Source organism: Nicotiana sylvestris, chromosome 4, assembly GCF_000393655.2.
Source record: "Nicotiana sylvestris chromosome 4, ASM39365v2, whole genome shotgun sequence".
NCBI classification, from domain to species: domain Eukaryota; kingdom Viridiplantae; phylum Streptophyta; class Magnoliopsida; order Solanales; family Solanaceae; genus Nicotiana; species Nicotiana sylvestris.
This window is the reverse complement of record NC_091060.1, coordinates 29784577-29800487: the sequence shown is the minus strand read 5'-3', so window position 1 is coordinate 29800487 and position 15911 is coordinate 29784577. Positions and strand designations below refer to the sequence as shown.

The 15911-nt window shown below is 40.2% G+C and overlaps 1 pseudogene; it reads left to right on the top strand.

Annotated features, from left to right (window-relative positions):
• The first annotated feature begins 3238 nt into the window (after positions 1 to 3238).
• LOC138889380 (uncharacterized) lies at positions 3239 to 7802 on the top strand (annotated as a pseudogene).
• The last annotated feature ends 8109 nt before the right edge of the window (positions 7803 to 15911 follow it).

Genomic DNA, 15911 nt, shown 5'->3' with positions numbered 1-15911 from the left:
CATCATATGTGATGAGATTTTTAGATCTAGATGGGCTAAGTAGAGCCAATATATTCTCAACGATTTCAACAATATTTGCTCCTTCTTCCAATTTAGTTGGAAATGATATTTTTCCATTTTAGGGATCGAAAATCAAGGATAGAAACTGATGCAGGCGGCATTTGAAATGCTTGTTGTCCCAGCAAGTTTGCCTTGTTCCTAGTGATAGGTCCTACGCTTTCCATAGTAGTATCTAGCAAGTTTTCCACACCCGATGAAAACTTGGAATCCGTATCCTTAGCAGTAGTGAGTTTGAAGTTGATCTTCTTAGGAGCCATTTATGTTTTCTTGAAATTTGGTAACTTGAAGAGATGAGAGGTAGAGATGGTCCCACCGGACGTGCCAGAAATTTGTAACAACAAATTTTCGCGTCGAGAAAAATAAATAATCAAGGCCAAAAAATTGCATCACAAATGTAGTATTTGATTTCAATAAATGAAAGTCTTACAATCTCTATGGTATTCATCTGATTCTTCAAGAATATAAACTATCTTGATGAGCTTGATTTTGATTTTGATTCAACGGCTTGTAAAGCTTGGTCTTGAATCTCCTTCTTGAGCTTGAATTTGAATTTAATCACGAACAAGTAATTTGATCTTGAACACCTTAGTATTTGATTTGGCTTCGTTCTTGATCTTGAACTGGAACTTGAACTTGTAGCTTGAGTGCTTGAACTTGTAGCTTGTAGAGAAATTTGTGGTGTTTGATCCACGAGCTCTCTGCTTGCTTCTTGTTATCACTTCTGGTGTCTTCTAGCTTTATGAAGACCTCTATTTATAGTTGTAGGGAGTGGTGTGGCTCTCCAAACCCCACTTGTGGGATTATACTGGGTCGTTGTTGGAGTGGTATGGCTCTGAGATTTGATTGGTCCATTTGAACTGACCAATATCATCTAGACACTTGGCACAACTCTATTGGTTGTTGATTTGACTTGGTATGCCACCCTTTCTTGATACATGGCATGATTTAATTGGCTCATTTATTTGGCTTAGATTGCCACATCACTTGACACGTGACATAATTTTGTTGGCTCGTTCTTTTGACTTGGATTAATGCCACATCACTTGACACGTGTCATGATTTTATTGACTTATTTATTTGGCTTGGATTGCCATATCACTCGACACGTGGTGGGATAATAGCCATTTGGACCTTGGACTAATGAAGTGGGCTTATCATTTAATTTGTAGTCCAATTGAATGGACTAGCCCAACACATATATATTGAATTTAAATAATTAACTCAATTTACTAGCCACAATATTTGTTTGGATTAGTTTCTTAAATTTTAACGTGGTTCAAATTATTTTATGAATTTAAATTCGATAAAATTTAAATTCTTACGGTAAGTAGGATATCATAATCGGTACCAAGAAGATGCAAAAAGGTTACAAAAGAAGTGAGTTTGTCAGCTTTAAGGCTGTATTGTGGTCCGGGCCCGGGCCTAACGGGCCAAATGAGTGGAACTGGCCCACTGCGGTCCTAAGCCCACATGGTCCCGGGCTAAATGGGCGGGGCCCGCGGGCCTAAAAGGGCTTTTTCGTTCCGGGCTATTTTTTTTTATCTAAGGCATTTTCTTGTAAACTATATATATATATATATATATACTAATATAAATTGCTTATATATAGCTATATAAATATATATAGTATATATAGTATGTATATATAATTATTTATAAGGCAATATATATATTTCCAATACATATAAACTATCTATCTATCTATCTATCTATCTATCTATCTATCTATCTATCTAGGAACTTTCATGGTAAATATGTAATAAATATGAAATATTCAACATAGATATGAAGCTTTTGGAATAGATCTGGGAGAAACAAGTACTAAAAGTTCTAGACTTGAAGAGGTAGATATACCTCGAAACCTTGATTTATTAAATAAATGGACTATTCCTAAAGTTTCTATAAAAAACCATTTATGATTATGGTTGGTTTGATAAACTTTCTTCAAAACAATTGATAAAAACGACTGAACAGTCTTTGGCGTTAAATTCTTCTGAACAAACTATTCGTTTGTTAAACAAACACGATATTGACTTATACAAACATCATTATCATTACTTGCATATTGGTATGGTTCAAATTGCGTTTAAACCTTTAAACCTTAAAGGGTTACCAGAGACCTTTTTGGCAGTCCTTAGAGATGCTAGAGATCTGAATTTCAGACAGTCTCTGATGGGTTCGATTGAATCTACTGTGGCCTATGGTCCAGTATATTTTAATACTCAACCCAATTTGCAACTATCTCTTTCTGATGTTAATATTCTTGATGCCTTGACTTTAAATGTGAAAACGCATGGTTATAATTATGTGCCTGGTTCTGAACTTATATGTTTATCTTATAGGATATATTTTAAATTATTGTCTACTTTAAACCCTCGATGTAAGTTATACGATACATCAGATCAGACCATATTAGTAGAAACCAATTTTACAAGGTCCAAGGTCACCACTAGGAGACCTATTAGGTGGGAAGAAATTAATTTCCCAACTACTTGGACTTTAAATTCGGTTATATCCCCAAGTCAGATTACTAATGATTTGTCAAATACTGATTGTTCGCATGTTACTCAAAACCCGGATGGTAGGATTTGTATTCAATTTGATGATAAGTCTACTGTTTATAATAGACATTCGTTTTCTAATCATAGACTATGAATTTCGACCCCAATGATACTTAATGATTCCACACCAAATTGATTTTAGCCCAGGTTCACCGGCAAGAAAATATATTCAAAAGGAATTTTTTTGTGATAAATGGAGCCAATTTAAAACTTGGTTTTTTGATACTTATAGCAAAGAAGATTTAAACAGTATTTCTCAAGAATTTTACGAAAATTGTGCTTTGCATAATCAAATTATGTATTTTGTTCCTTGGTTTATAACAACATATTTGCCTCTTTATATAAAGGTGTTAGAGAGATCTTATAAAGATGGGAGTGGTAATATTACTAAAGTCATTTACCCTCCTCAAGCCCCCTTTATTTTAACTAATAATATTGGTATTACTTTCACTGCTTTTCAAAAATTTGGTGACGATAATGTTGCAGCTGTTAGTATCGCAGAAATTAATAAATTAATTTCTCAAAACAATTATTTGGGTTTATATGTAAAAATTTTAGGAGAACATATCGGTTCTCTTGATAAAAAATTGGATGATTTGACTGCTTTAATAAAAAAGATGAGTGCTAACAAAGGACCAACCGATATTGCCTCCACTTCGGGAATCAAACCGGTTGATCAAACAGTTCTTACTCATGTTCAAAGGCCTCCTGAGGTTCAAGATTTTAAATTCAAATCTCTTGATGACTTAGCAGACCTTCTTGATAAGAAACTTTCTGGTTTAAATATTAGACCAATTAATTTATCAAAAAATTTTGCTGATAAAATTGAGACTGTTTCCGATTACAAAACTGAAACGTGGTCAGAGCTTAATAAGCTCAAAGGTTTAATTGAACCCAATAGTAAGTATGCCGACAAACCCCAAATGCAAACTTACTATTATTCCCGTCCTACTCCTCAAGATGTGTTAATAGAGGAACGCGATTGGAATCAGACTAATACGTCTTACAGCGGTTCCAAAATTTATGAATGTAATCTTGATGGCTTAACTGATAGACAGTTAACTATTCTTGTACATAGAATGCTTATGTACTCAACTATCTGTAAAGTGTTAAGAACACAGATAGAACTATTTGCAAAATGATTATTGCAGGCTTTACTGGCCAACTTCGTGGCTGGTGAGATAACTATCTATCTGTTGAAGAAAAGGCAACGATTATTAATTCGACCGCCGTTGATGAAGGGGTTGATAATATAGGCATGGCTCTAGTTAAAGGAAGAGAAGATGTTGTTTATACCCTTATCCTTACAATTGTAGAATATTTTAACGGTAGATTTACCAATGGGCATGAGACCGTCCATACTTTACTAAATGGGCTTAGATGTAGGACCCTTAGTGAATTTAGATGGTACAAAGATACTTTTATGAGTAGGGTTATGGAGCTACCCGAAAACAAGTATGAACATTGGAAATCTAAGTTTATAGATGACCTTCCCTCCTTATTCGCTGAAAGAGTAAGAAAAGCGTTAAGAGGTAGTTACGGTGAAATTCTGTATGGAAATTATACCTATGGTAAACTTATAGGAGTGTGTACACAAGAAGGATTAAACTTGTGTAATGAGCTGAAGCTTTCTAGACAGCTTAAGATTGATAAGCTTAAAGAGAAATCCCAATTAGGTGACTTCTGTACCTAGTTCGATTTACCCGGAACCTCTACTCAAAGTAAGAAGAAGAAGAAAAACAGATATCATAAGTATCCTAACCCTAATAGCCCTTATAAGAAAAAGAGGTCTAGATATAGGTCTAAGGAAGAGCGTGATACTAGAAAAACGCATCGGAAATCTACTTGATTTATGAAGAATAGATCAAAGAGAGATCTTGCTGATATTAAGTGTTATAAGTGTGGAAAATTTGGGCATATCGCTCCAAATTGCAAGCTTCAAAAGCTAAAGGCCTTAGAACTAGACGATAGGTTACGTGACAAAGTTTATAACTTGTTATACACTTCCGGATCAGATTCTGATTATACTTATTCTAAGACTGAGTCTAAAGCTGAGATTGATCTGATAGATTTATCTGAAAGTAGTAAAGATTTGGATAATACTTGCACCGCTTGTAAAGGTGATATTTGCACTTGCGATGATGATGAGTTTTATAAATTGCAATCACAATTTCAAGATTTGAATATAAAAACTATTACATCTGACAATGTAATAGAACTTTTAAAGGAAATTACTGATGAAAAAATTCGTAAAAAAATTATAAATTTGACTGAAAGTTCTAGTTCTAGTGGTTCAAAGCTTTTTGAAAGACCAAAAAATGAATTTGAATATTTTGCGCCATATTCTTTGTCTGAAGTTAATAAACGTCTTCATAAGACAAATACGCTAAGCAAAGATACTTTGTTTGAGGATTTGAAAATCGAAATTGAGAATTTGAAAAGAGATATTAAGTCTCTTAAACAAAATCAAATGATTTGTTATCACCGGATTACTCAATTTGAGAAAAATAATTCTCTAACTGATTTTCCAACTGATTTTTCGGCTAAAGGAATTTCCGAATTTTCAAATGAAAAGGGAAAAGAAATTTCTGATAAGATTGATTCGATTAATGAAAATTCTGATATGTTTTTAGGAATGATGCAGGTTGTTACGGCTCATAAGTGGTACATTAAATGTACTATCTTGATTGATAATACTTTCTCTCTAACTGATGTAGCAATGATTGATAGTGGAGCAGATGTAAGTTGTATTCAAGAGGGTCTTGTTCCTACTAAATATTTTTAAAAGACCACTCATTTTGTAAAATCTGCTTCTGGTCATGCTTTAGATATAGAGTATAAATTACCAAATACTCGTATTTGCCAAAATAGAGTTTGTATTCCTCATTTCTTCTTTTTGGTAAAAACCCAGTTATACCCTCCGATTATACTTGGAACCCCTTTTATTAATGCTATTTACCCTTTTAATAACATAAATGCACAAGGTTTTTCTGCTACTTATCAAGATAAAGAGATAAGTTATTCTTTTGTTACAGATCCCGTAACTAGAGATATTAACGCCTTGATTAATATGAAACAAAGGCATGTTGATTCATTACAATTAGAAATATTGAGCATGAATATATTCGATACTTTACAATCTGCTAAGGTTCAGCAAAAGATTAAATTGATTGCTGAACAGATGACTGTTGATGTTTGCGCCGATCACCCTAGTGCATTTTGGAACCGAAAAAGGCATATTGTAACTCTTCATTATGAAGAAAACTTCTCCGAGGATGATATCCCCACTAAATCTCAACCTTGCCAGATGAATGCTGAATTGGTCGAATTCTGCAAAAATGAAATTGATAATTTGTTACAAAAGGGTTTGATAAAACCCTCAAAAACTCCTTGGTCATGTTCTGCCTTTTATGTTAATAATGCTGCGGAAAAGGAACGTGGTATTCCTAGATTAGTTATAAATTATAAACCTTTGAATAAGCATCTGAAATGGATTAGATATCCTATCCCCAATAAAAGAGATCTGCTATCTAGATTATATGACACCAATATATTTTCAAAATTCGATTTAAAATCTGGATATTGGCAAATTCAAATTTTTAAAGAGCATACTTATAGAACTGCTTTTAATGTTCCATTTGGTCAATATGAATGGAACGTCATGCCTTTTGGTTTAAAAAATGCCCCTTCTGAATTTCAAAAAATTATGAATGATATTTTTAACCCTTATCTAGATTTTATCATCGTTTATATTGATGACATATTAGTATTTTCTAAAACATTAGAGATGCATATTAAACATCTTGATATTTTTAAGAAAATTGTAATACAAAACAACCTAGTTATTTCTAAACCAAAAATGAGTCTATTCCAAACCAATGTTCGATTTTTAGGCCATAATATTTCCAAGGAAAAATTACCCCGATACAAAGAGCGATTCATTTTGCTTCAAAATTTCCTGATGTTATTACTGACAGGACTCAATTACAAAGATTTTTGGGAAGTTTGAATTATATATCTCCTTTCTACAAAATTTTATCTCGTGATCTAGCCCCTATGTATGACAGGCTGAAAAAGGATCATAGGCAGCCTTGGACTGACCAGCATACTACGTTAGTCAAAAGTATTAAACAACGTGTTAGGTCTCTACCTTGCTTAACTGTTGCTAATCCTACATGGAAAAAAATTATTGAGACAGATGCGTCCAACGTTGGCTACGGTGGGATTTTAAAGCAAGTGAATCCCAACAATAAGAGTGAATACCTGATAAGATTTTACTCTGGTAAATGGACCGAAGTCCAGAAGAAATATGCTACTGTGGCTCATGAAATGTTAACTATTGTTAAATGTGTTTTAAAATTTCAAGACGATTTACATAATCAAAAGTTTTTAATAAAAAATGATGCTCAATCTGTTAAATATATGTTTGACAAAGATTTCAAACATGATGTGTCTAAATTAATATTTGCTAGATGGCAAGCTCAACTGGCACCTTTTTATTTTGAAATTCAATACAAAAAAGGAATTGATAATTCCCTTCCGGATTTTTTATCCCGAGAATACTTAGACTGATTATGATTTTCTATGCGTCTTTTCTTGATGAAGAATTATTAATTACTATCCTTAAAGTGGTTAGATTAAATAGAGACCTACAAAGTCTCATAATTGAATTGATAATTGAAGAAATCATTGATAACCTCATTAATAATGAATTTTCTATTCATGATTATGCTGAAACTGTTAGGGATGATATGTTGGATTATTACTTCTCAGAATAAATTGACTTGTTATTTGTGCAGAATGGACCCTTCATGGGCCACCAGAGGCAGAGGTAGGGGAAGATCTTCCCATAGTAAATCATATTCTCAAGGATCGTCATACGGATCCTCATCAAGTTCTCCGGTGATACAAGCGGGAAAAAAGAGTTTAATAAACTCTAAGATATTTAATAAAGGAGATTCATCAGTAGGTCCGTCTATACATCTGGATGATATTCCAGAAGATAATCCATTATACGATCATCTACAGGCATATTTGGCCGCCAAAAAGCAAAGTAATACATTTGCTTCAATCGCTAGAGAAGAGGACAACGATGATATCAAGTCATACGAAAAACTACCAAAGAAAGAAATAATATTTCTTTTAGAAAACTCTGAGATTCAGCGAAAGGATGAACCATGAAAGATATTCCAGAGATACCTGATTAATGGGTTATACTACCCAGGTGAATCATATAAAACCCGCGCTTATTATGAGACCATCCTCATCAGCACAGGTAGTGCAGAATTCCATCACTTTTCCGGTTATAACACCAGTGAGAACGTTTATAACTTCTAAAAAATTATTATCAAACAAATTATATGTGTTGAAGAATGGGGGATATCCACAATGAAAGAGAGGCAGATAAGCCTTAATAAATTGTCACGACCCAATCCCTGAACCCGGTCGTGATGGCGCCTCTCGCGGAGACAAGGCCAGCCAGACCAAAACGGAACATCTCTTTTAAACAGTTAATCATCATAAACAGTAGTAACATATAAAATAATATTCATAAATTGCGGAATTTAATGATAATAACAGCAGGAACCATCCCGACACAGCCCAAACCGGGGTGTCACAAGTCATGAGCTACTACAGAATCTGCTATAGGTCAACAAAGTACGGAATCCGATACAACAGTCTGAAGAAAACATAAATGATAGAGGATAAGAGAAACAAGGGGCTGCGGACGTTAACAACTACCTCGTAACTCCAAATCACTGCCTAGCCTGGAAGGAATCAGCGCTCAGGTGCGGACTCTGCTATACCTGAATCTGAACACACGGTGCAGGGAGTAATGTGAGTACTCCGACTCAGTGAGTAATAATTACAAATAATGACTAAAAGTATGAAAACACGTAAAGACACAAAGCAATTCCATATCAAGCAGTAAAATCACTTAAAGCAGTAAATCAGTGAAGAGATCAAATGATATTCCTTTTTAAAACAAGTAAAACAAGTAATTTAACAGGTAATTAACAAGTGGAAATTCGCCCCTAGGGCACATTATCAATCGCTCAGCATAGTATCAGCCCCTCGGGCTCACTCTCAGTACAGTATCAGCCCCTCGGGCTACCTCACAATCACTCAGCATAATGGTCAGCCATTGTTACCTGACCAAATTGTATCATATAGTGTCATTGTTACCACTGTTTCAAATCACATGGGTACCCACACTCACTGTGGGTGTGCAGACTCCGGAGGGTCCCTTTACGGCCCAAGCGCTATATCAAGCCACCTCGTGGCATCATCACTCAACATATCCTCACATCTCTCAAGCCACCGCATGACATAAATAGTATCTCAGGCCCTCGGCCTCATATCACTCAACATATCCTCACATATGGCCCTCGACCTCACTCAGTCCAGAAATCATCATAAGCCCCTTGGGCATTAGTAAAACAGTAGTTCTCAGCCCAAAACATGATGTAGAAATATCATTTAAGTTTCAAATCTGAGTAAAAGTGGCTGAGTTTGTAAAACAGTAGATATCAACAGGACTGAGTTCAAATAATAAGTCAAGCAGTAAGGAAACAGTGATAAAAATCCCCGAAGGGTTCAAATAGTTGGCAAGAAAGCCCAAATATGGCAATCAGCCCAAATCATGATGATAACAAATGAATTTCAGTCAAATATTCAGTAAAGTCATCAATAGGGATGGACCAAGTCACAATCCTTAGTAATGAAAGACCCCACGCTCATCATCCAGCGCGTATCTTGCCTCAATATAGCACTACAATGTGCAAATCCGGGGTTTCAAATCCTCAGGACATCATTTACAACCATTACTCACCTCGAACTGGCTAATTCTCTAGCTCGCGACGCCCTTTGCCCCTCGAATTGGCCTCCACGCGCGTCGAATCTATTTAAAATCAGAACGAATACGTCACAATATGCTAAGGGAACAAAGCCCAAGCGAAAACATTCGAAAAAATATCAAAAATCCCGAAATTAGCAAAACCCGAACCCTGGACCCACATCTCGGAATCGGGTAGAATTTACAATTTCAGAATCCTCATACCCTCACGAGTCTAACCATACCAAAATTATCCAATTCCGATACCATTTGGTCCTTCAAATAATCATTTTACATTTTTGAAAGGTTTCACAATTTTCTTCCCAAATTCCATCTCAAATCACGAATTAAATGATGAATTCAGTGATAGATTCATGTATTCTAGCCAAATCTGAGTTAAAATCACTTACCCCGATGAATTTCTTGAAAAACCTTCCAAAAATCGCCAAAATCCGAGCTCTCTAGGTCAAAATATCAAATAAAACCCAAAACCTCATATTTATATAGAGTACCCTTCAGGTCTTCTCACCGCGGCCGCGCCTGTTTTTGTGCGGTCCGCGCGAGTTTAGAGACTGTGAAACTACAAGTCAAACTCATGCGGCCGCGTCCCACTTCATGCGGCCCGCGTCCCTCTCCATGCGGCCGCACTCTATGGTCACGCAGTCCGGGTCAGTGACGTTCAGAGAGCTGCCAAACCCAATCATGCGGCCGCACAACAACTTTGTGTGGTCCGCTCCAGTCTTCATGCGGCCGCATTCCAACTTTGTACGGTCGGCATCACCGCGCGGTTCGCGCGACGCCTACCGCGCCCGCGCCCCTGCAGTCCTCTTGGACCTGCTACAGCTGCTGCATTTTTCTGTTATATTTTCCAACTCCAAACTTCCCGTTAGCCATCCGAAATCACCCCGAGGCCCCTGGGACCTCGACCAAAATCACCAACGCATCCTAAAACATCCTCCAAACTCGTTACAATCCTCAAAACACCTCAGACAACATCAAAACCATCAAATTACATCGAATTCAAGCCCAAGAACTCCAAGAACTCTTGAATTATGCTTTCGATCAAAAGGTCTATCAAATCTCGTCCGAATGACCTGAAATTTTGCACACACATCCCAAATGACACAATAAAGCTACTGCAACTCTCGAAATTCCATTCTGACCCCTATATCAAAATCTCGCCTATCAACCGGAATTTGCCAAAATATCAATTTCGCCAATTCAAGCCTAAATCTTCTCTACAACTCCAAAACCCATTCTGATCGCGCTCCTAAGTCACAAATCACCTCCCGAAGCTAACTGAACCATCGGAACTCACTTCCGATTCATCTAACACATAAGTCAACATCCGGTTGACTTTTCCAACTTAAGCCTTCTTAATAGAGACTAAGTGTCTCATTTCTTACCAAATCCTCTCCGAACTCGAACTAATAAACTCGATCACATAAAACACGGATAATAAAGCGTAAAGAAGCTGAAATGGGGGAAATGGAGCGGTAACTCATGAGACGACTGGCCGGGTCATCACATCCTCCCCAACTTAAACAAACGTTCGTCCTCGAACGAGTCAAGAAACATACCTGAAGCCTCAAACAGATGAGGATATCTGCCCCGTATCTCCCGCTCGGTCTCCCAGGTAGCCTCCTCCACGGGCCAACCTCTCCACTGCACTTTCACTGAAGTTATATCCTTTGACCTCAACTTCCGAACCTGGCGACCCGAAATAGCTAATGGCTCCACATCAAAGGTCAAATCATCATCCAACTGAACCGTGTTGAAATCCAAAACATGAGACGGATCCCCAATATACTTCCGGAGCATAGAAACATGAAATACCAGATGCACACTCGATAGGCTAGGTGGCAAAGAAAGCTCATAAGCCACCTCCCCAATCCTCCGAAGCACCTCAAAAGGCCCAATGAACCGAGGACTCAATTTGCCTTTCTTCCCAAACCTCATAACACCCTTCATGGGCGAAACCTTCAGCAAGACCTTCTCACCGACCACGTAGGACACATCTCGAACCTTCTGGTCTGCATAACTCTTCTGACGCGACTGCGCTGTACGAAACCTCTCCCGAATCACCTTCACCTTCTCTAAGGCATCCTAAACCAAATCTGTCCCCAATAGTATAGCCTCGCCAGGCTCGAACCAACCAACTGGAGATCTACACCGCCTCCCATACAAAGCCTCATATGGAGCCATCTGAATACTCGACTGGTAGCTGTTGTTGTAAGCAAACTCTGCAAGCGGTAGAAACTTATCCCATGAACCTCCAAAGTCAATAACACAAGCACACAACATGTCCTCCAATATTTGAATAGTACGCTCAGACTGTCCGTCCGAGGATGAAACGCTGTGCTCAACTCTACCTGAGTACCCAACTCTCTCTGCACGGCTCCCCAAAACTGCGAAGTTTACTGGGTACCTCTATTTGAGATGATGGAGACCGGAACACCATGCAATCGAACAATCTCCCGGATATAAATCCCTGCCAACCGCTCTGAAGAATAGGTAGTACACACAGGGATGAAGTGCGCTGACTTGGTCAGCCGATCCACAATCACCCAAATAGTATCGAACTTCTTCAAAGTCCAAGGAAGTCCAACCACAAAGTCCATAGTGATTCTCTCCCACTTCCACTCGGGAATAACCATCTGCTGAAACAAGCCACCCGGTCTCTGATGCTCATACTTCACCTGCTGACAGTTGAGACACCGAGCTACAAATCCCACAATATCTTTCTTCATTCTTCTCCACCAATAGTGCTGCCTCAAATCCTGATACATCTTCGCGGCACCCGGATGAATGGAATACCGCGAGCTATGGGCCTCCTCCAGAATCAGCTCTCTAAGCCCATCCACATTGGGCACACAAATCCGGCCCTGCATCCTCAACACACCATCATCACCGACGGTCACATCTCTGGCATCATCATGCTGGACTCTATCCCTAAGGACAAGCAAATACGGATCATCATATTGGCGCTCTCTGATGCGATCATATAAAGAAGACCGAGAAACCACACAAGCCAACACCCGACTAGGCTCCGAAATATCCAACCTCACGAACCGATTGGCCAAGGCCTGAACATCAACCGCAAGAGGTCTCTCCCCAACTGTATATGTCAAACTCCCCATACTCACTGCCTTTCGGCTCAAAGCATCGGCCACCACATTGGCCTTTCCCAGATGGTACAATATAGTGATATCATAATCCTTAATCAACTCCAACCATCTCCGCTGCCTCAAATTAAGATCCTTTTGCTTGAACAAATGCTGAAGACTGCGATGATCAGTGAACACCTCACAAGATACGCCATATAAGTTATGCCTCCAAATCTTCAATGCATGAACTATGGCAGCCAACTCCAAATCATGAACGGGGTAGTTCTTCTCATGGGGCTTCAACTGCCGAGAAGCATAAGCAATAACTCTACCCTCCTGCATCAACACATAACCAATCCCAACTCTTGAAGCATCACAATACACAGTATATGAACCTGAAGCTGATGACAAAACCAACACTGGAGCTGTGGTCAAGGCTGTCTTGAGCTTCTAAAAGCTCTCCTCACACTCGTCGGACCATACGAATGGAGCACCCTTCTGAGTCAACTTGGTCAAGGGCGATGCAATGGATGAAAATCTCTGAACAAACCGGCGATAATAGCCTGCTAACCCAAGAAAGCTACGAATCTCTATGGCTGGGGATGGTCTGGGCCAACTCTGAATCGCCTCTATCTTCTTTGGGTCAACCTGTATACCCTCGCTGGACACCACATGTCCCAAGAAAGCCACTGAACTGAGCCAAAACTCACACTTGGAGAATTTTGCATAAAGCTTCTCCTCCCTCAGTCTCTGCAACACAACTCTCAAATGCTCCGCGTGCCCCCCCTGACTACGCGAGTACACCAGAATATCATCAATGAATACAATAACAAATGAATCCAGATAAGTCCGAAATACACTATTCATGAAATGCATGAATGCTGCTGGGGCATTGGTTAGCCCGAAGGACATAACAAGAAACTTATAATGACCATATCTGATCCTGAAAGCAGTCTTAAGAATATCTGAATCCCTGATCTTCAACTGGTGATAACCCGAACAGAGATCAATCTTGGAGAACACCCTCGCTCCCTGAAGCTGATCAAATAAATCATCAATGCGAGGCAAATGACACTTGTTCTTGATTGTTACTTTGTTCAATTGCCTATAATCAATGCACATTCTCATCGTGCCATCCTTATTCTTCACAAACAAAATCGGTGCACCCCAAGGGGACACACTAGGCCGAATGAACCTCTTATCGAGGAGTTCCTGAAGCTGTTCTTTCAATTCCTTCAACTCTGCTGGTGCCATACGATATGACGGAATAGAAATGGGCTGAGTGCCCGGCACCAGGTCAATACCAAAATCAATATCCCTATCCGGTGGCATGCCCGGTAGGTCTGCAGGAAAAACATCGGGAAAATCCCTCACAATTGGGACAAAATCAATACTAGGAGTCTCAGCTCCAACATCCCTCACAAATGTTAGATATGAAAGGCAACCCTTCCCAACCATACGCTGGGCCTTCAAGAAAGAAATCACTCTACTAGGGATATAATCAGTCACACCACGCTACTCGATCCGCGGTACACCCGGCATAGCCAAAGTGACTGTCTTAGCATGACAGTCTAGAATAGCAAGACATAGAGATAGCCAATCCATGCCCAAAATGACATCAAAATCCACCATGCTCAATAGCAATAGATCCACTCGGGTTTCTAGACCCCCAATAGTCACCACACATGACCGGTACACATGGTCTACAACAACAGTATCGCCCACTGGGGTAGATACATGAACAAGTAAAACAAGAAACTCACGGGGCATACCCAAATAACGAGCAAAGTATGATGACACATAAGAAAAGGTGGAACCAGGATCAAATAATATAAAGGCATCTCTGTGGCAGACTAAAACAATACCTGTAATGACAGCATCTGAAGCAATAACATCTAGCCTGCCAGGAAGTGCATAGAAATGGGCCTGACCGCCCCCTGATCGACCTCCCCCTCTAGGGCCACCCCTAGATGCATGACCTTCATCCCTAGCTGGCTGGGCGGGTGGTGAGGTAACTGGAGTAGTAGTCGAGGGCTGACCCCTCTGCTGAGATGAACTAGCCATACGACGAGGACACTGCCTCCACACATGTCCAAACCCTCCACACTCATAACAACTCCCAGGTGTTGGAGAAGGGGACTGAAGGGAACCCCTCACACCAGAGTGACCAGCTGATGCACTCGGCATAGAAGAACCCTGAGCTAACGGGGCACAAGATGAACTCTGGGCTGAAAGGGCACTGAGTGATGACTGGCCCCACTAAGATCCATGATGACCATGACCCAAAGATGCCCCGTGATACTCTGGGCGGGCTGATTGAGCATGCCTGAAAGAACGGCCTCTACCATGCTGAAACTGGCCCCTCGAAGAAGCACCACTATAACTGCCAGATCCTCGAGGCTTCTTGGCCTCCCTCTCTTCTCGATCCTGACGGCGAACCGTCTCAATCTCGCGAGAGATATCGACCACTTCCTCAAACGTAGCACCCAACACCCTCTCTCGGGTCATAAGAATACGGAGGTGATAGTTAAGGCCATCAACAAATCTCCTGATCCTATCACGATCTGTCGGAACCATCCAAATGACATGACGAGCCAACTCAAAAAACCTCGACTCATACTGTGACACAGTCATATCCCCCTGTCGCAACCACTCAAACTGTGTACGCAGCTCCTCTCTGCGGGACTGCGGCACATACTTCTCCAAGAAGAGAGTGGACAACTGCTGCCAAGTAAGGGGCGCTACTCCAACCGGCCTACGCCTCTCATACACCTCCCACCATGTGAAGGCAACCCCAGTAAACTGAAAGGTGGTAAATGCCACACCACTAGTCTCAATAATCCTTGATGTACGGAGCATCCGCTGACACTTATCAAGAAAAGCATGGGCATCCTCGCCCTCGGTACCACTGAATGACGGAGGCTGGAGTCTACCAAACCTCTAAAGACAACGTTGCTCATCATCCGGCATAACTGGAACAATAAACTCCTGAGCTGGTGCAACTGGCTGAGCTGGAGGTGCCCCCGGTGTCTGTAGTCCCTGCACTACTTGCTCAGGTGTGCGAGCAGCGGGGGTTTGATTGCCTCCCCCGACCTATGAAGTAGCTACTGCTGTAGTGGCTGAAACTGCCTGAGCTAGGCTAGTGCAAACTGATAAGATCTGTGCCAAGGCCTCCTGTAGACCCAGGATCACGAAGGGCACTACTGGTTCCTGAACCGGTGCTGCTGTTAGAGCCTGATCCGGAGCCGGGGCAGTCGGTGGATCAATAGGTGCTGCCCTAGCTACTCTGCCTCTACCACGGCCACGACCGCGCCCACGGCCTCTGGTGACCTCAGTGGGTGGCACTAG